We start from the raw sequence: 20054 nt of genomic DNA on the forward strand, positions 1-20054 counted from the left end.
TGAGAGTGTAATGTACAATAGAGATCATCCTTAATAACATAGCTCTAAGTTGGGCAATCCAAAACCATCACTTACATAACTACCCTTTTAAATTGCAACCTCACATATTTTAACAGAGACAAGCCAAACTAGCACTGAAAAATAGTTCTTAAAACCTAGCATCTGCATACTGAATAAAGAAATACAAATAAAAAAAAGGAAGCCAATTATTCATGTATGGTACTAGGGTTGACAAAAATTATACAAAATCATATACTAGGGATGGCTTCGTCTCATCCATTGGGTTTGGCTCTTCATGCATGAAACAAGCATGAAGTTTCCACACAACTGTGTGGACATGAATACACAATAATGAGAAAGAATAGATTCATATATTAGATGATGCATTGTCCCACTACATAGGAGAGAGAAGTACAATATGTAACTCCCAAATACCTAACTATTAACCACTATATTAGTGGCTACATTAAATGCCCTATTATTACATCATTTTACAAATGATCATTTATTACACTACATGAATGCTCGATTATTACATCACTTTACCAGTGAGTTCTTATTATTCATCTAACTCCTAATACATCTAAGTTCTAAATATGACCATTATCTCCAACACTCTCCCATAATGGTCATTTTACTTGCTTGTTCAACATACAAAAAGAGAAACACTTTGGATAAGCAAGATGTTTGTAGTCCTATTGACCACTGCAGTGGCACTTGAAGATTTTTTTAAGAATACATACCCAAGGATGTATCAAAGGATTCATCTACCATCAAAGTTCACTATGTCATTAGAGTTTTTTAACTCTACTTCTTCTCATCTTTTTCTATTGTACTCAAATTCCACAAGCCTTGCAGGGACTATGTAAAAGTGATGCTAGCATGATGAGTTGAGTCATGTAACAGACCTAGGTAACTTGGGACTTTCTCATCAAGTGAGTTTACTCTGGGAGGTTATTTTCACTTGGTTAATTATTATATCCTTACGGGGACTTAATAATTATTTGAGTTTTTTCCTCCAAGCATAACCCCAAAGCCGGAGTACGGCTTGAAGACGAGGCCTTGGATGAGTCTTAGTGTCTAGAGTCATTGTATATTACCATACTAGATCACTCGTGAAATTTCATGGATTTTGATTACGTCTAGGGGTCATTTTTAAAAATTTTAAAATTTCTCATAGGGCAGAAATTTGAATAATCACTTAATGTATAATGTAATAAGTGATGTCTAGAGAACTTGTATGGGGTATGTGTGCTCAAAATTACACCTTTCTCCCTCAAATTTCTACTATGACACACTTTCAGGGCTAAAAAATAAGGGTCCCCACTTTTCCTATGTTTTGTGGAAAATGTGGAAATAAATTAGCCCAGGAATTAAATAAATTGGAGAAAATACATATCCACTCATGCTAAATGATGTGGAAATGAGGTGGAAAATAATCAAAGAGTTAAAGAGTGATATGGACTCCACCATGCACCATGAATCAAGGAGAAACATGACACAAAAAGGGAAATTGAATTTCTTGGAGAAGGACCACGAGTTCCCAAAGATAAATCGCATAAATTGTGGAGTATAGCTCGAGTTCCAAGTTGAGTTGAGTATTTGGTGGAGATTTGATTAAGTTTGCTTGAGATGAAGTGGAGAGTGATCTCCTACTACTCCACTCTCACATACACATGTCCTCTCCACCTCAACGAGTTCTCCTCCTCAAGGATTGCGTGGGCCTCTATAGAGTAAATCAAATGGCCACTTAGGAAATTCGAATTTGCATGTAGAGGCATTGGGATTGTCACTCATTTATCTTGGGATTGTCACCATTTGCCTTGGGATTGGCTACCAAACTTCTATATAATAGGGCCATGGGCTCTCACTATGTAATCATTGTTACGAGCTATTGTGCTTAGGAAAGTTCTGCTCTTATGTACACTTGTTCTCAATTGCAATAAAAGACTTTGGGGTTCATTCATGAGTTGTTGTTCCATTGGACTATGATAATTGGCTCACTATTGGTATAATTTCTTTTGTTCATGCTTTGGTTTATATTATTTCCATATAATTTTGTAAATTTGTTAATGTAAAGCTATCTTGCATTGGCAATTGATTTAGGAATATGCTCTAGGTGTAGAAATCTTTAGCTATTTTCCAATAAATTTTTAGATTTTTCTTATCATTGCTTATTTGCTAGATCTATATGGGACTAGTGTTTGATTGAAGTTATGTAGAGGAAACTTGTTGGATCAAATATCAAGCGTGAAGGGAAGTCTTTGGAAAGACCAACCCACTCTTGACACATTCTCTAAGGAGCTCTCATTGGTTCTTTGAATTCCATGGTTTATCTTACAAAGTGACTTTCTTGCAAGAATTTTCGTTGACATAGCTTGTATATAACCAATACTTCATAATTTAAATCTCTCTAAGAAATTGTGCTTTTATTGATATATTTAGCTATTTAAGAGCATTTCCCAAACTAGGCAAGTGATGGGGTTCACTCCCATCACTTGATTTGGTTTTGTATATTATTTTGTATCATACTTACATGCTCTTTTACACTAATTTTGTCTTAGTTTTGCAGCCCATAGTTGGAGTTTTGACACAAATGCCTTGAGGAAAGACTATTGAACTCTAACTAGTTTTCTTGTAGGACCTCTCAAGCATCCAAGATTTATATGAAGGAGGTCGTGGACACTAGAAGAAGTTGCAAATAAGGATAGGTCGTGGGCCTTTGTGGAGACTATAATTTTCGGATTTTAGCAAGTCTTCATTGGCCTTTGAGGTTTCTATTGTTGGAGAGATGTTATAGCTATTTTGTACTAATTCCTTCATCTTTTGGGTGCCTCCATTGTAATATCATAATAAAAGATGTATTTTTCTTATGGAAGCTTAGGTTTTACCCATGGCATCCTTTCTCCTCTTTTGGAAGGAGGATTTTGTGTGGGTGGACTAATTTTACATTTCATCTTTTCTAACTTTCCTTTTTAACTCATTTTGCATGCTTTAAAATTAACACAACCTCACCATCAAATTTCGACTTCTAATTTAGATCTTGCTACAAGTTCATTTGATGCTTTGCATTTCATTTTGCTTTGAAGTACAAGTTGATATCTTGCTTTACAGCAACTCACTTCTTCATGCAAGTATTGTAGGGCATGCGATATTCTTCGTGAATAGGCTACTTGCTCCACTGTTAAGAGAATGTTGGATAGTGGGATGTTTGGAACAAGTAATCAAATAAATGTGGTTGGCAAGGAGTTTTCATTATCTATGGAAGATTGGATGGAAGTCAAGGAAAATAGTAAAGAGGTCAGGCCTTCTACATCTTCCTTTAGTACAAATAATTTTGATCATGAAAAGGGTTTGATGGTTGAATTATTTGGTGAGAAGCCTTCTCCAGAGCAAGTCTTGAAAATTGCGAAAGATAAGGGTTTGACTTATCAAAGAAGAGATAAGGATCAAAGTGGAAATCAAATTCCCCCTCGAAGTTTTAACCATGGTTCAAGCTCTAGTTTGGATGTTGATTTGAGAAGTTGGTTTAATAATGCAAAAATATGGTTTCTTGTCATCGAAATATTGAAGATTCCTTCCCAAAAGGCTAAGTTATTAAAAGCCATTGAAGCTCCTCATGTGAATGTTTCTCAATAGAAGGCTCCTGAGACTGTCTATCAGGATGCCCCCATATATTTGCAAAGTATGGATTCAAATAACAAAGATCATCAACCATTCTTTCTTACTTTGCTACTTAATGGTTATAGATTGTATAACTACATGTTGGATTCTGGTGCTTTGGCTTGTGTTATGACCAAGAGGGTCATGGAGCAACTTAACTTAAGAATTTCTAGACCTTACTACAACATATGTGCCATGGATTCTAAGAAGATTGAAGTTCATGGGTTGATTAAGGATTTACAAGTTCATTTATCAGTTTACCCTGACATAATGATTGTAATGGACATAGTTGTAGTTGACGTTCCTGATGCTTAGGGCATGTTGTTGTCTAGGAAATGGGCATCTGATCTAGGTGGAGGTATTCAGATGAATTGGTCATATGCTACGAGAGCCTGAGATAAAATTTCATGTTGAAGATCCTAAGACTCCCCATAATGAAATAATAGAGGAACAACCTAACCTTGGGAATTATACCATTCTGTCTAGCTCTATAATTCCCCCAGAGGTCAAGCTTGATGAGAAGAAGGTTGATTTAAAGAATAAGGTATGGTATATGTATTTCGATGGTGCATCTTCTAAGCATGGTAAAGGTGTTGGAATTGTATTAAAGTCTCCCCTTGGTCATATTTTCAAATTTTCCTATAGATTGGAGTTTGGAGCGACCAACAATGTTGCTGAGTATGAAGCTCTATTGTTGGGTCTTGAATTGGCAAAGGATTTGAAGGTTAAGTCGCTTAGTATCAAGGGAGATTCGGATTTTGTTATCATGCAAATTTAGAATAAGTTTACACGTAAAAACCAAAGATTAAGTAACTATCAAAATGTTGTATGGGACACTATGGAATGTTTTGATGCTCTAGACCTGGAAGCCATCCCTAGAGAAAAGAATAACTTGGCTGATGAGCTTGTTGTAGCAACATCTACTTTGCAGTTATCTAATGAATTGTTGAAGGATAAGGTTAAAATGGAGATTATTTTTAGACCTTCTGTACCTGACAATATGGAGCATTGGCAAGTTTTTAATGATGAAAGACAGGTGATTTGCTTTCTTAATAAGTTGGATGAATTTGAAAATTTTGAGGTTGGTTATAAAGATGATCGGCACAAAACAACTTTCATCACACCATGGGGTACATTTAAAGACATTAAGTATGCCTTTTGGATTAACTAACATTGGAGCTCCCTTTCAGAGGGCTATGGATTATGCCTTTAAGGGTTTAATTGGTAAAATCATTAAGATTTATCAAGATGATCTTACAATTTTTTCTAAGGATGGTATCAATCATATAGGTAATCTTAGGCAAGTTTTTGACACATGTAAAGAGTTTGGAATCTCTTTGAAACCTGCTAAATCTGTGTTTGGAGTAACTGAAGGGAAGCTACTTGGTCACATCATTTCGAAAGATGGGATCAAGATAGATCCTGAAAGGGTTGAGGCAATCCAAAAGATTCATCTTCCTCATAATCTCAAATCCCTCCAGTCTTTCCTTGGAAAAACCAACTTTCTTAGGATATTTATTCCAAATTATGCGGAGATAGCCAAACCTATTCAAAGTCTTCTTAAGAAAGATGATAATTTTTTGTGGAAACAAGGCAGTGAAAAGTGTTTTTAAGAAATCAAAGGTGTTATTGCAAAATCTCTTGTTCTAGCTAGCCCTGATTATTTTAAAGATTTCATGGTTTTTTCTTTTGCTTCAGAAGATACAATTGTTGGTGTCTTGTTACAAAAGAATAAGGAAGGTCATGAACAGCCTATTGCTTTCATGAGTAGAGCTCTTCAAAATTCTGAATTAAATTATACTACCATGGAAAAGCAAGCATATTCCTTGGTCCAGTCTCTTTAGCATTTCAAGACTTATGTGGGTTATTATAAAATCATTGCTTTTGTCTCACATTCGACTATTAAAAATATATTAACTCAGACTGATTGCTTAGGGACTCGTACTAGGTGGGTTATTAAGATCCAAGAGTATAACTTGGATTAGACCCACTAAGTTGGTCAAAGGTCAAAGATTGGCTTAAATGTTGACTGAAGGAAATGAAAAATCTCTTGGTTTGATTTGTCTTAACGATTCATCTTCACCTGAGATGCAAAGGTTAGAAAAGCATGATTGGTACAAGGATATCATTCATTATTTGTTAAATCTTACATGCCCTGATCATTTAGTTTTACATAAAAGAAGGGCTCTTAGATTAAAAGCAATGAAGTATTGCCTTATGAAGGATGGCCTTGGATGGAGAAATCTTTAGGGTATTATATTTAGATGTGTTGATGAAATTGAGCACAAGAAGTTGATTTTTGAGTTTCACTCAGGATTTTGTGGTGGTCATTATGCTGCTAGAACCACCGCCCACAAAATTCTGAGAGCTGGTTATTATTGGCCTTCAATTTTTTCCGATGTGCGTAAGTTTTTTAGCAGTTGGCCTTCACTAGGAAACAAAATCTTGTTGCCCTACCATTACAACCTGTGGTTGTTGAGGCACCTTTTGAGCATTGGGGTCTAGACTTCATTGGGAAGTTTCATGAAAATTATAGCAATGGCGACTAATGGATTTTGACTACTACTAATTATTTCACTAAATGGGTAGAAGCCATTTTTGCTAAGAATGCCACTAAAAAGGTTATTATGGATTTTATTGAAAATCACATCATTACTAGATTTGGTGTCCCAGCTAAAATCACCACTGATAATGTGAAGGCTTTTAGTTCTTCAAAATTTTCATCTTTTTGCTTCAAGTATGGCATTGTTTTATCTCATTCATCTAATTACTATCCTCAAGGTAATGGCCTTGCTGAATCAAGTAATAAAAATCTTATAACCATTATCAAGAAGATAGTATGAGATAATAAGCGGTCCTGGGATAGCAAAATCAAGTATGCATTATGGGCAGATAGAATTACTAAGAAAAAAACTACTCGTAAAGTCCCTTTGAATTAGTTTATGGCTCGGATGTAACTCTACCTGTGCACCTTAAATTGCCAACTTATCAACTCCTTCAGCATTTCTCTGTTGATAAAGATGTTGTCCAAAATAGAATTGATCAGGTTGTGAAGTTGGATGAAACTCGTAGGAAATCTTTTGATAGTATGTGTAAAAATCAATCTAATGTTACGAAAAGATTTGATAAATCAACTCGATCTAGATCTTCGCAGGTTGGAGATATGATACTTCTTTGAGATCACAAGAATAAAAAACCAGGAAAACATAAGAAGTTTGACAGTTTGTGGTTGGGACCGTACATTATCCAAGACATCACTGGACCGAATTCATTCCACTTGAGCAGATTGGATGGTGAACCACATGAATTACATGCAAATGGCCAAATGCTCAAGTTGTTCTTCAAAGATGGCATCTAATGTTATAGGGCATCCTTTGTATTTTATTTCTAACCCTACACCTTGTCATTTCAACATTTTAATTCTGTTCCTAGATTAGAGTTATTTTTCATGTTAGTAGAATTGTTAATGGTTACAAAGCTACTATTTATGTACTTAATGTTATATGATGATTTTTGGATTATATTTGGTTGGACGCTACTTATATTAACTTGTGTGTTGCTTGGGTGCAGATTCTAGATTCTCACATTCCTTCAATGAAGCAAAGTGTTCCCAAGTAGAGCCAGATGTTGACCACTCTGCGTCAACTACCCTATAGCAATGTACATTTTCGCAAGAAGATTCCATCATGCTTAGGCAGTGAAGATTATCCAAATTTCATCATCATCTTCAGTCATTATTTTGTAAAAGTTGTAAACCCATTCTGCAAGTTTATAATGTAAATGATCCTAGTAAGACCATCTATGTATGTAACAACCTAGGTAATCCTACTTTTTTTGTGACGATTTCTATCCTAGGAGGTTTTTCGTCTCACTGATTCATGTGTGTTTCTAAACACGGATGATCGGCAGAGTTTTTCCCTCCAACCTCACCCCAAAGCTAGAGTGGATTTGTCATCAAGATCTTAGGTAAGTCCTAGTGTTCTGGTCGAGTCTTCTATAAAGTGATTTGGGAATAATTTTAACTAATTGGCTAAATTATTTTATTACAAATCACTTGATCTACTAGATCATATTGAGTCACAAAATTCGGTAAAATAATTGAGGGTCTATAATGAATGGGTTTTTCCCTTTTATGTATTAAATTTTAATATCTTGATGTAAAAAATATTTTAGTGGATGGACCCTCATATTTAGACACCATGGCTAAATTATTTGAGAGTTGGAAAAATTATTAATCCCCTCATGAGTCAACTAATTAAATTTTCTGGCAAAAATAAATTAAAATCGTAAGTGAAGCAACAAAACCTATAGCTTGTTGGCTTTAAAGTAAAAATACAAAAGAGGTATTTTGTGATAATAATTTAGTATATATAAAAATATATAAGTGATGTAAAATGTTACAATGAGGACCCACATATATACTAAGCAGGTGTCCCTTCACGATAAGGCATGTCTTTTAGACATGCCTTTTCACTTAACTAATGACTTCTTAACATAATCATTACTTGATTACTTAGTATTTATATTATTTATATTTATTTATTTTGTTATGAATTATATTCATAACATTGTCCCTTCCTTCAGAAGCTTTGTCCTCAAGGCTGTATTGCTAGCAATTTCTTCATCTTGAGTTTGTCATCTTGGCATATGTAACTTGACATCAAGGTTAACAATATATATATATATATATATATATATATATATATATATATATTTTGATTTTTGTTTTTAATATATATATATATATATATATATATTGATTTATTGATTTTTGTATATATATATATATATATATATATATATATATTTTGATTTTTGTTTTTAATATATATATATATATATTTTGATTTTTGTTTTTAATATATATATATATATATATATATATTGAATTTTTTTTTTGATATAGTTTTTTATTATTTTATTTTATTTGTTTTTATAAATTATTTTATCATTTAAATTTATGTTTATTTCCTACGTTGGAATTATTTTATTTTATTCTATTCCCTAAATTATTTTATGGTTATTTTATTTTATGTGATATGCTAAATTACTACCGTACGGGCGTGTGTCAAATGGCATGTACCTTTCAACGGTTACAGTCATAGTCACACTACACAAACCTCTGCCATTATGGTTCTTCATCCTTTCCTCGAATCAATGGTCAAGACCAGTGGTATGTAGACGGGTCAGGAAAATGAAACATAGATGTTGGTAAGGAACATGTCAGAGGGTTTTAATTCCATGTCGAATTATTTCTGGACGGAAGTGGAATCGATGGGAAAATTGCACAATTCATATTGTCGTTCGAAACTATTGATACAAGAGCCAACAGCTGGATGGGAATCATCTCTACAACTTTGCTTCCTTTGAATTGCCTACACAGTCCCTCGTCGATTTTTCTAAGCAGCGTCTCCATGCCGCACATTTGTTTCAAAAAATCGCATGAAAAGAGGTTCCAACAGCATAAACAAGAAAATTGGTCATCTATTATCGGTGACAAGTATTTGTATCCTCCAATCGAACAAAACATGTTCTTGTTTTCTAGTCGATATTGGCAATAAAGACGGAGCAGATTAAATTTCTGCCACAAAACTTTCCAATAATGCTCTACCTGCACCTCTCTCTTTTCCTTCTTAGCTTCTACAAGACATTCATAATCTGAAATCATTCCTTCCATGAAAATTTTCATATCTGCTTCGCTCAAGACTTGAGTATAGTCGGAAATGACATCTAGCCTTAGGGTTAGGCTTGAGTTGTTGATTATGTATCGTTGCATTTCTTGTCTCAGCTCAGCCTGGGGAATAACATTGCTAATGTCAAAGGGCTGACGGGTAAATGGATTAACTGCTTCGTGCTTGGCATCCCAAATAGTTTCCAATGTCGTTCGATTGTATAGAACCTGAGCTGGGTCTTCTGTGAGCGGTAGTCGAACCGGATCATATGCAAATTCTTGAAGCAACACATCTAGATACTTTTCAGGAATCTCAAAATCCAATGGTCTTCGAAGCAAAAGTTCTGCAAAAATACAACCTTCCGCCCAAATATCCACAGCTGGACCATAATGTTTAGCTCCAAACAGTAACTCAAGTGCCTTGTACCAAAGTGCAAAAACCTGATAAGTAAATCTGCGGTCATGACTACCAAACAAGCGAGCCAGGCCAAAATCTCCTAACTTCGGTTGGCCATCAGAAGCAATCAATAAGTTATTTGGTTTCATATCACTGTGCAAAACCCATTTTTTAAGGCAAACAACAAGCCCCTTCAACGTCATTCGCATATAAGATTTTAATATCAACTGGGGAGAGAACTATGTTTTTGTCTTTTATAACAATCTCAAGGATCACTCTCCATGAATTCAAGGACAATATGTAAATTTTGTTTGTGTGGATATGATCTCGAAACATTTTCAATTTTGACCCTATCAGATCGCCAATTGATAGACCTCATGCCTTTTCGAACACTATTAAAATTTATTGGAATGTTCTCAGCGAGAGGAAGATCACATATCCCCCGGACAAATTTTCCATCAAAGGTCCATACTTCAACTTTCTTGGGAAACCTTCCACAAAGGGCAATAAATGAGTAAGGCCTGTGAATTGAGGTGACAAGGAGATATTTATTATCAAGAGAAGGATTTATGGATGTATAGATGGCTAGTGGTCCTATAGCTTTTGTTGTTCCATCTAATTTGACCCAAAGTAATTGTGTCGTCGCATAGTAATCAAAGAGGTCTGCATCATATTCGTCTTTCAAAAGATCTTGATAGGTTCTCACTTGCACTACATTTTTGTCCTCATTGGATTGAATCTTTGGACCCGATGGAATCAGTGGCTTTTTTGGAGGTTCTCCACAAGATAAAGGTATGGTACAAACAACTAGTGTCGACTCATCAATCCACACAAAGTTGTCAAAAATTGCATTTACATAGATTTCAGATGTGGTGAATAATGGCCTTGCCTGCCCTGTTTCTACATCCGCAACCCAAAGACTCAACTTACTACTTGTATTATCCCCCTGATCAAACCGAATAGTAAAAGATAGATGTCGACCATCTCGTGACCAACTTATAAAATTGATCTTTGCACCATCTGGGAAACCAAAGACTTCAATCTCTGGTCCTAGAGTGTCATCTTCCATCAGTTTATGGATCCCTATTCTAGTGTAAAATGACATACGGCTTCTTGTATTACAGTTTCCATCAATACGGATTCCAGCAAGCTTTTCTTCTAGTCTTGCAAACTCTAAGAGTGGAGGTAAAGCCCTACGTTTGAGAAATAAAATCTTATCTCTATTAGGAGAAAAAGACAGAGCAGGAGTTGGTGGTGCATCAACAATATTTCTAATATCTATTGGAGGGAGACAATAGCCATTATAAACTGAAGTTTCATCATCTTCCAAAGGAGGGGTTGCTCACTTATCAGAGTCCTGTGTATCCTCCATGCTTGAAACAGGAACAAGCCTATTTGTGGAATGCCCTCTAAAAGAATCCATTGAATCCCCTTCATCATCTATGGATTCATTTCTTCCATTGGTACTCTCTACATCCACAACTTTTTCTCCATTATCAGAATCAGCCATTTTCACTTCCTTTTCATCATCATATTTGGATCATGATTTTCTTCTTTTGCTTCCTCTTGTCTCGTTTCTTCACTGTCGCTATCTTCCTTATTATCGATTTCCACATAACTTTTCTTAAAACATGTTGTAGCTTCTTCACATGATTTTTCTAAACGCTGAAATGCTTCTTGAATTTTACTAAACTGCTCAACACATTCAGGACATAAACGTAATGGCGTATTGTGCAGTGAACAACGTTCAAAGACTCGCATGATTATATTGTGCGGTGAACAACGTTCAAAGACTCGCATGATTATATTGTGCGCCATGGCTCTGATACCACTGAAGCAACAAAACTTGTAGCTTGTTGGCTTTAAAGTAAAAATACACAAGAGGTATTTTGTAATAATAATTCATTATATATAAAAATGCATAAGTGATATAGAATGTTACAATGAGGACCTGCATATATACTAGGCAGGTGTCCCTTCACGATAAGGCATGTCTTTTAGACATGCCTTTTCACTTAACTAATGACTTCTTAACATAATCATTACTTCAATACTTAGTATTTATATTATTTTTATCTATTTATTTTGTTGTGAATTATATTCATAACACTAAGCCAAAAATTTAACTAATTTTAAGTCCTAGGAAAAATTAATCTCCAAATTAAAAAATTCATGCATTCTAAAAGAATTAATTTTTGGAGGTCCTTGGCCAAGGGAATATTGAAAATTTCATGAGATTTTGGACCCTTGGGTCTTGATAGTTAAGTCAAAGTCATTTTTTTGAGGAAATAAACTCAAAATAATTAATTTTGAGTTGATTAAAATTCAATTAAATGAAAAATTCAAATTTCCTCAAAAATAAAATAATTTCGAATGAGGAAATTAAAAGATAATTAAATATTTTTCAACGGTTGAGATTACTTTGACGGGGATCAAGCCAACTAGTCGTTGGAGAATTAATCTATAAATTAGTGGTCATTTGTCACATCAAATGATCCGATCATTGAGTCCTGTACTAGCTTTTGAAGCTCTCTTGTAATCTTTTTTCTGGAATAATAATAATTATTATTATTATCCAATTTTAAGGTCACGGCCAAGCCAGACACCAAATTGGTGTATGAGACCCCCCTATTTGTGGGACAAGGGGCCCACCTCCGCGCAACAATTTGACTACTAAGTCTACTAAAGCATACAAACTTTATCACCCTCCGGTTTTGAACATGTGGACCTCGTAGGAGGAAACACATGCTCTTAACCATTAGGCCCACTCGAGTTGTATTGATGAAATACAACGCAAAGTCTTTGGGGTTTTATTTGATGGCAGTGTTCTTCTCCAGTGCTTTATTGGAATATTGTTCTTAATATTCTGTTGATCTTATTCAATAAGTTGTTGGTTAATAGCTTTCGTAAAATAATCTATTGCATAGGTATATTTCTTAGATTATTGGGTTTAAGGTAGCATTATAATTTAATTTGATTAGCAAGTATCTCTAATCTTTGAAAATTTAATCACTATTTTATATCTCTATTGATTTAACAACTTAAATTCTAAGTGTGCAGAAATCATTCGTATTCAGAAATTGGGCATTTGGGGAAGTCCTCAGTTGGACCAGCCAACTCCCGAGACATAAAATCTGGAGAACCTTCCTGATTAAAATCCTAAGATTATCTGATGAATTTCTTCTTGCAGGGATTTTCTGGGCTAGTACCTAAATTAAAAAATTTATTCATCTTTAATCATTTGTGCTAAAAAGTTAGATCTAGCTAGAAAAAAGCATAAATCTTCATATCTAGGAGCACAGTTGGACTCATACTCCTTAGACCTCATAGATCTCTAAATTTAATTGTATAAATCTTTAGAAGTTTCAAATTTTATTTTCTAATTTGGGATTTGGGTTTCAATTTAATTTTTGTATATATGTGGGATCTGGGTTTTATTTTTGCTTTGTGCAGATTTAGATTTGAAGATTGTCAGAGAGAAATTTGGGGTTTTTAGGAAAATCTACACCCTAGAGGGCAAGATCTAGCCTCAATTTTTTTTTGTTTGCAGGGCTAAAAACAATGACGAAATCATTCATTTGAAGATTCAGATCTGAGTTTTTCATAACAAATTTTGAGAAGAAAACTGATTTTTGGGCAAAATTTTTCGAATAAAATTTAAATTTTTTTTGGGACAGCCCTTGGCTTCCTCAAGCTTATTCTCTGCAACCTCCCTCTCTGCCTGCGTTAAACATCCCCTCAACTCTTTGCTCGCCTTTCTCCTTTGCGATTTATCCTCATCCCTCACGCAATCTTTTCTTTCCCTCTCCCGCGGCTCCCTTTCCCCTCTATGTTTTCCTTTGTCCCTTCTCCCTCAGCTCGCAGCTCTCCCTCGCACTTTGAAACTCTCTGCCTCTCACATCCCTAATCCTCTCCTTTCTCTTCCTAACTCATGGTCATATTCCTCTGTGTTCCCCATCTCCTCTCTGCTCACGTCCCTCATCCTCTCCTGGCCCGCATCCATATACCCACGCGTGAGCTCCTCTATCATCTTCTTGTTGCATGGTGCTCCCTTGACAAGCATTCCTCACTTACCTCGACCTGCATACATCATTTCTCCTTCATGTCAGCTCAGTGTCTCTACGCATCAATATTTCAATTTGATTTTTTTTTAAAGTGGCTTTTGGCCCTTTAAAAAAAAAATTACCTTTCATAAAACATTTACCACATTTAAAAGTTTTATTTCATTGGCCCTTTTAAAAATTTTATTTTTCTTCACAAACATTATAACATGAAATTTAATTGTGACACAAATTTTAAACTAAAGTTCCTTTTTTTTTAATTTTGTGATAAGGGTTTTTTGGGCCTTTAATCCTTTGAAATATTTTTGTGGGAAAAAATTTTAAAATTTTTATATAGTCAAGGCAAATATAATTTCTAAAATTTTTCTGAGTTTGACTATAGAAGAAAAGGTATTTTTCTGGATTTGAGACATTAGAAAAATTAATAATTTCCAGAATTATTTGAAGAGGTGTTTGTTCATTAAACTGGCATTAATTAGCATCTAAATTTCATTGTTATCCTGAATATTAAATCGTTGAAATTTAACTGCTTAGGTTTTCATTATTTGCGTGCTTCAGCTAAGTTTTATGATCATTGGTTTTAATGCTTGATAATTATTGAGATCGCTTACTGTCTAAGACGGAAATTAATGCTAATCTAGGTTGTCATTGATGTCAATATGGCAGTGGCCGGAATCGAAAATTCTCTATGTCTTACCTCCAGTGATCTTAATGGATGATGACAATGCCGCATATGACATGATGACATGGATAACATCATGAGCCTATAATGAAGAAGCCTAACAAGAGGAAGTCTAATTCTGCACCAGTCACATTAAAAATATTTTTTCACCTCCTTCAAGGCTGAAACTCACCATGAGACCTACACCATTATTTAAACCATAATTTTAGCTTTCTAATGAGCTATTATTTAGCCCAAAACTCCAAGTAATCTGAGAGATATGATTTTTTTAAGAAAAGAACGTTATTCTGGACATTGAGCCGACCTAAACTACTTACTCATGTCAACCCACTTTATGAAGACGTGTCCCTTCGGTTCTATTGGCGAAAATCACTATTAATACAAATACTTTGACTTAGTTTCTGATCAAGTATTCGGTCCAAGCATTCGGTGAAAAATAAACGACAATAAAAACTACTGTTCACAACTCGTGAACTTCCAAGGAGGAAGATTAAAGGTTTAATATTATTCATTGAAGCAGCTCTGTGATGGCTTATTAACTTGGACAGTATGGAACAGAACCTCAGACAAAAGCGTACAAAATAGTTTGCACTGTGGAGAAGAGAGCTCGGACTCTGGAGAAAGAAGGCTTAGACTGTGATAGCATTACAGTACTTTGACTGTCACAGAACCTCGGACTTATGGAAGCTATTACAGTGACTGTGCTCAGAAATACAACTTCGGACTATGACTTCTGTAATAACACTGTGGTACAGTGCTCGGATTATACTTGGCCTCAGAACTGATCATTACTATGGCACTCTGATTCAGATTACTACACTGTGGCTCGGACATATTCTGGGTGCAGCAATTCTCAGTGGCTCGGACATATGCTTGGTACAGCAACTCTCTGTTGCTCAGATCCTCTCTACAGACTGTGTTATTATTGACGGTGAAGATTTTGGTTCGGATATCTCTTGTGGACAGTGTAATCCTTTTTGGATCGAATCTCTTTGTGGCACAGTTGTACTACCCCCTTTGGCTCGATGAACACAGTAGTACTACTTCCTGTGGCTTGGATCATCATTCTTAAGAAATACTCCCTGAAGTATTAATCTCAGAGAACTGAAGTGAACAGTCACCAAGTCTAGGAGGGCTCAAGGCCAGTTTTACACTTCCAGATTCCAAGTTGAATTATGATTGTAACATTAATACTCTTATACCTACAGTGAAGATATAGCTACAGTGAAGGCTAGTAGTGGAGACTTATATTGGACAGTCAAGCACAGTTTTTGGAGCTAATTGAACATGTGCAGAATTGAAGGGTGAAGATTCCAGCAAAGGACCCTGGAGTAGCATACCTCAATTGGAGGAGCAGCTTATTGATATCACTTGAAGCAGCAAGGAAGGATTGGTGTCCTTTGGGTAGGTGCCCATAAACACAAGGTTGGTGCCTTGGAGAAGATAGGGTTGAAGCCCTAGAGGTCAGAGCCTCATTAAGTCCAAGTTGGTGCTTGGCAATAGGTTGGTGCCTAAATTTTGAAGGGTTGGAACCCTCACATCTTATTGTACTCTTTCATTTGATAAAAGGATTTTTATCCTCCTTGTCTCTATAATAAGATTATTCATTTCTCTGATTTTAATTGTGTAGAATCTAACTGGACATAATAACAATTGAAAAGAAATACTAATTCGTCCCCCCTCTCAGTATTTCCAACAATTAACTCTAAGTCTAGATCTATTTACTTGAATTATTGGATATTTCTTGAATAATTAGTTTTGAGAATTTTTCAAGTAATTGTGATCGGCATTTTTATTGAGTACTCTATCGTGGACTTGAGGAAAATTGTATATCTTTCGGTTCTTGAAATTAAGTATTTTGAGCATCTGCATAATTGGGATTTTTTATTAAATTTTCGCTTAAGAACTTAGCATTTAAGTCAGAATATATCGCAATCTAAGTGCTTTGAGTCTTTAACATCACTTCACTAAAACATTTTCCAAACCCTCCTTGCATTCTGCATTCTGTTGAAGTTTCTAAGTCTAACAGTTAGAAACCCTCCATGTACTTTATGATTTATTCCTTCTTACATGTTCTGATTAATTAACAAGTTATTTACCATGTAAATACTGAAAATAAACACAAGTACATGCTCAATACATTACAAATCATCAACTTAAGGAAACAGAAACAAGCACACAAATGACATCATTATTTTTGGACTAATGTTCTTGGAAAAACCCAATGCGGGAAAGTCGGTGCCAATGTTGCACGAAGCAGGAGCGAAGCGGAAGCGTTTTTTGGAAGCGGAAGCGCGGAAGCGTCATTTTCCAAAAATCTAGGAAGCGAAGCGTCCGCGGAAGCGTCTACTATATATATATATATATATATATATATATATATATATATATATTTATATTTTTTTGCATTTATACTCAAAACAAACATCCCAAATAGCAAATTAATTGTAGAAGACATGAAAACATGCATATTTTTGCATAAATCAAGATAGATATGGCATCCATGATTCCATTGTAGTTACGAGTATGTACAACAATCATCTATATTCTAGCTATTACAAACATACATCAAATTTTTAAGCATATTATAAAACATAAAACATTTAAGCATATTATAAAACATAAAACATAGAGCATATTATGATTTATCTAGCAAGTGAGCAACTGCCAACATTTGTCATGTCCAAAATTCAAATAATAATGTTTACAAAATATGTCACTTGGTCACCGCCAAGACAAAAAAGGTTCAAAATTAAAATTCACAAGCCTACAAGTCTAATGAGTAATCTATGACAAAAAGTAGTAGACAGTGAATATATCTACTAATCTCTCCTCCTTCCACCACGAACAGAACGTGTCGGCGGGCGGGGGCCTCCACGTGGGGGCAATGAAGAAGATGGTGCCGGTGGAAGTTGTGGAAGTGGCACTGAAACTGATGAAGAAGAACCCCCTGCTGTTGGTGTTGAACCATGGAACCTAGGAACCAAGGGACCAATGGGGGTGGGGGTGGCATATCAACACGATCATCATCATCCTGTAATCGCTCAAAAAATTCATGCAAAAAAAAAACACTAGTTAACAAAAAAATTAAAAACATGAATTAGAGAAATGCTTTATAAGGAAAAATTGGAAAATTCATACCACAATGAATGGACATACCTTGATAAGAGCATCCTCTAATTGCTCTAATCGCAACACTCCATCCTCCAAATTGGGCTCCTCTGGATTCTTGTCCCAAATCAACATGTCTTTATTAGACTTTGCATCTTCACAGTAATGGGACAACAATCGCAAGTTGTAATGAACATAAACCAAGCTCTCTGCCCGGTCTAAACTCAACCTGTTCCTTTTAACACTGTGGATGAAAGAATATGAGCTCCAACACCTCTCTGCAGAAGAAGTGTTTACCACCTGTGACAGCACCCGCAATGCCAAAGCCTGTAGAAGTGGAGTACCCCCTCCATGCATGTTCCACCACTCGAGAGAAGAAAAAGTCTCTCGATCTTTAATTGCATGCATGCTCCCAAATGGACCAGTGTTAAGGGTATAGTTGCTCACCTGTCTCCATACCAATGCAGCGTCCTCCTCATCAGGGATTAATTTACTCAATGCAGCCATATATTTTTGGTGAACCTCTTGATCTTGGTGTGGTTTTCTCCTGCTTCCCCCCCAGGTGCTGGTGTTGAAAGCCATGATGGATGATAGTATTTAGGTGTCAAAACATATGCTAATGCATGCAATGGAACATTTAGCATTTCCCATCGGTTTTGCACCTCTACACGAATATAATTGTACAAGGTGGTATCTCTAGGCTCAACAATGTCTTTAATCTGCCCCAACATGCTATCCATTTGCTCATACACCTCCCCAATTACTGGTCGATCTGAATCTGCAAACTTGATCATGTAATAAATTGGTTTGGTGAATTGCAAAACATATTTAACCTGTGACCAAAAGTAACTGTCAAGAACAGTGTCCTTGACTTCATTAGCACCATCTTTGTCAGTGTTAATTTCATCCCATGTTTCAGCACACACCAGATTAGTTAAAGCTTGTCTCACCTTCACTAGCCGCCTAAAGGTGAGGTAATAACTAGCAAATCTTGTCTTTGCAATTTTAAGCAACTGCAACTTGGAGTAAGTGCCATAGAAGTAGTTTACCCTTGTATGCCCTGTGATGAATTTAGTGAGCTGCTTCCCTCTCCTGTAAAGCTCAGTAATCCACCCACATTCTTTGTGCTTCACAATATCATGCATCAAAAGGTTCAATGTGTGAACCAGGCACCCAGACCAAAAGATGTGTGGATGAGTACGCTCAATAATTTTTCCTGCTGCATTATCTGTGATCACTTGAACCACATTATTCGGACCAACATCTTTGATTAATTTCAATAGGAGATCTGCAATGTTTTGTGCAGATGCAGTGATGGAGGAGGAGTCATGACATGTAATAAATACTGCACCACTAGAAGAAACACCAAGAACATTTATCAAATGTTGGTTTCTAATATTTGTCCACCCATCTGATACAATGGATACCCCAGAATCTACCCACTCATTTGTAAAACGTGTCAAAGCTCTTTGAACCTTAGCTTTTTCTCTTTCTAATAACACTGTTCTAGCTTTCTCATAGTTGGGGGCCTTGTATCCTTTTGGGGCTTCATTGATGGCCTTTACCATTTCATGCCAATAGGGAGAGCGAAGCACATTGAATGGTACACCGCAAGCACAAAGAAAACGGACTATCTTTCCATCCACATCATCCCTCCCAACAACATTAAGGAAATCCCCTATTGTTCTTCTACCTCCAGAGCTTGCAGAAGTACCATGAGGAGATGAGCAACTACCAAATTTAGAGGTTGCACTTGATTCAGAATGAGTTTTTTGTTTCTTGTTTTTTTGTTGTGCAGCCATCTCTATTTGGATGTATTTTCTTCTTTCTTCAGTTGAAATGTTTGGGCAAATTTGTACCCCCACAGAACCCTTTTTTTCATCACTGTCCAGCACCCCACAAAGATGCCTCCTCAGACGGGTATATGAACCACAATATGGTTTTCCTCCATGACAACCATGAGGGCACACAAATTTGTAAGATCCACCACCCTTTCCCCCATCAAGTTTGGTCACATAGTTCCACAAGGGTGTTGATGTAGCTTTCCCATCTTGTGTTTCAGTGTCCCCTTCAGGTTCATCCCCTTCCTCTTCAAACCCTTCCTCCTCATCATACATTGGGTCACTCCTATTAGGACCATCACCACTGTCCTCTTCTGTTTCTTCCCTTCTATTCCTCACCTTTGCCATCATTAAAACCAAGAGTGGAATGATACATAGAAGCCAAAAGAACACCATCTTGGAATATGGATATAGGTGGTGGACAACCTGTAAATAAAGGAGCAAGTAGAAACAATGGGAAAGAGTAGGAGAGGGAGGAGAAAAATACAAAAAAATTGTCAAAAAAACAAGGGAGTTTGGGGTTTGAACTTACCTCTTTAGCTCTTGTAGATGAAGTCCTCCAAGCTCTTGCTCCAAGCTCCTCCTCCTTCTCCTAGCTCCTCCTTCTTCACTCCTCCAAGCTCTCCTC

At 35.9% G+C, this 20054-nt stretch overlaps 1 protein-coding gene and 1 pseudogene across 4 annotated transcripts in view; both read right to left on the reverse strand.

The window, feature by feature from the left end:
• LOC149234433 (transferases, transferring acyl groups) overlaps window positions 1-20054 on the reverse strand; it is a 415828-nt gene that overhangs the window by 131709 nt on the left and 264065 nt on the right. The window lies entirely within an intron of this gene.
• On the reverse strand, window positions 9997-11241 carry LOC149234434 (putative glutamyl endopeptidase, chloroplastic pseudogene; annotated as a pseudogene).

Source organism: Pinus tabuliformis, chromosome 8 (genome assembly GCF_031772625.1).
Source record: "Pinus tabuliformis cultivar Carrire ecotype Pingquan chromosome 8, CPIR1, whole genome shotgun sequence".
Lineage (NCBI taxonomy): Eukaryota > Viridiplantae > Streptophyta > Pinopsida > Pinales > Pinaceae > Pinus > Pinus tabuliformis.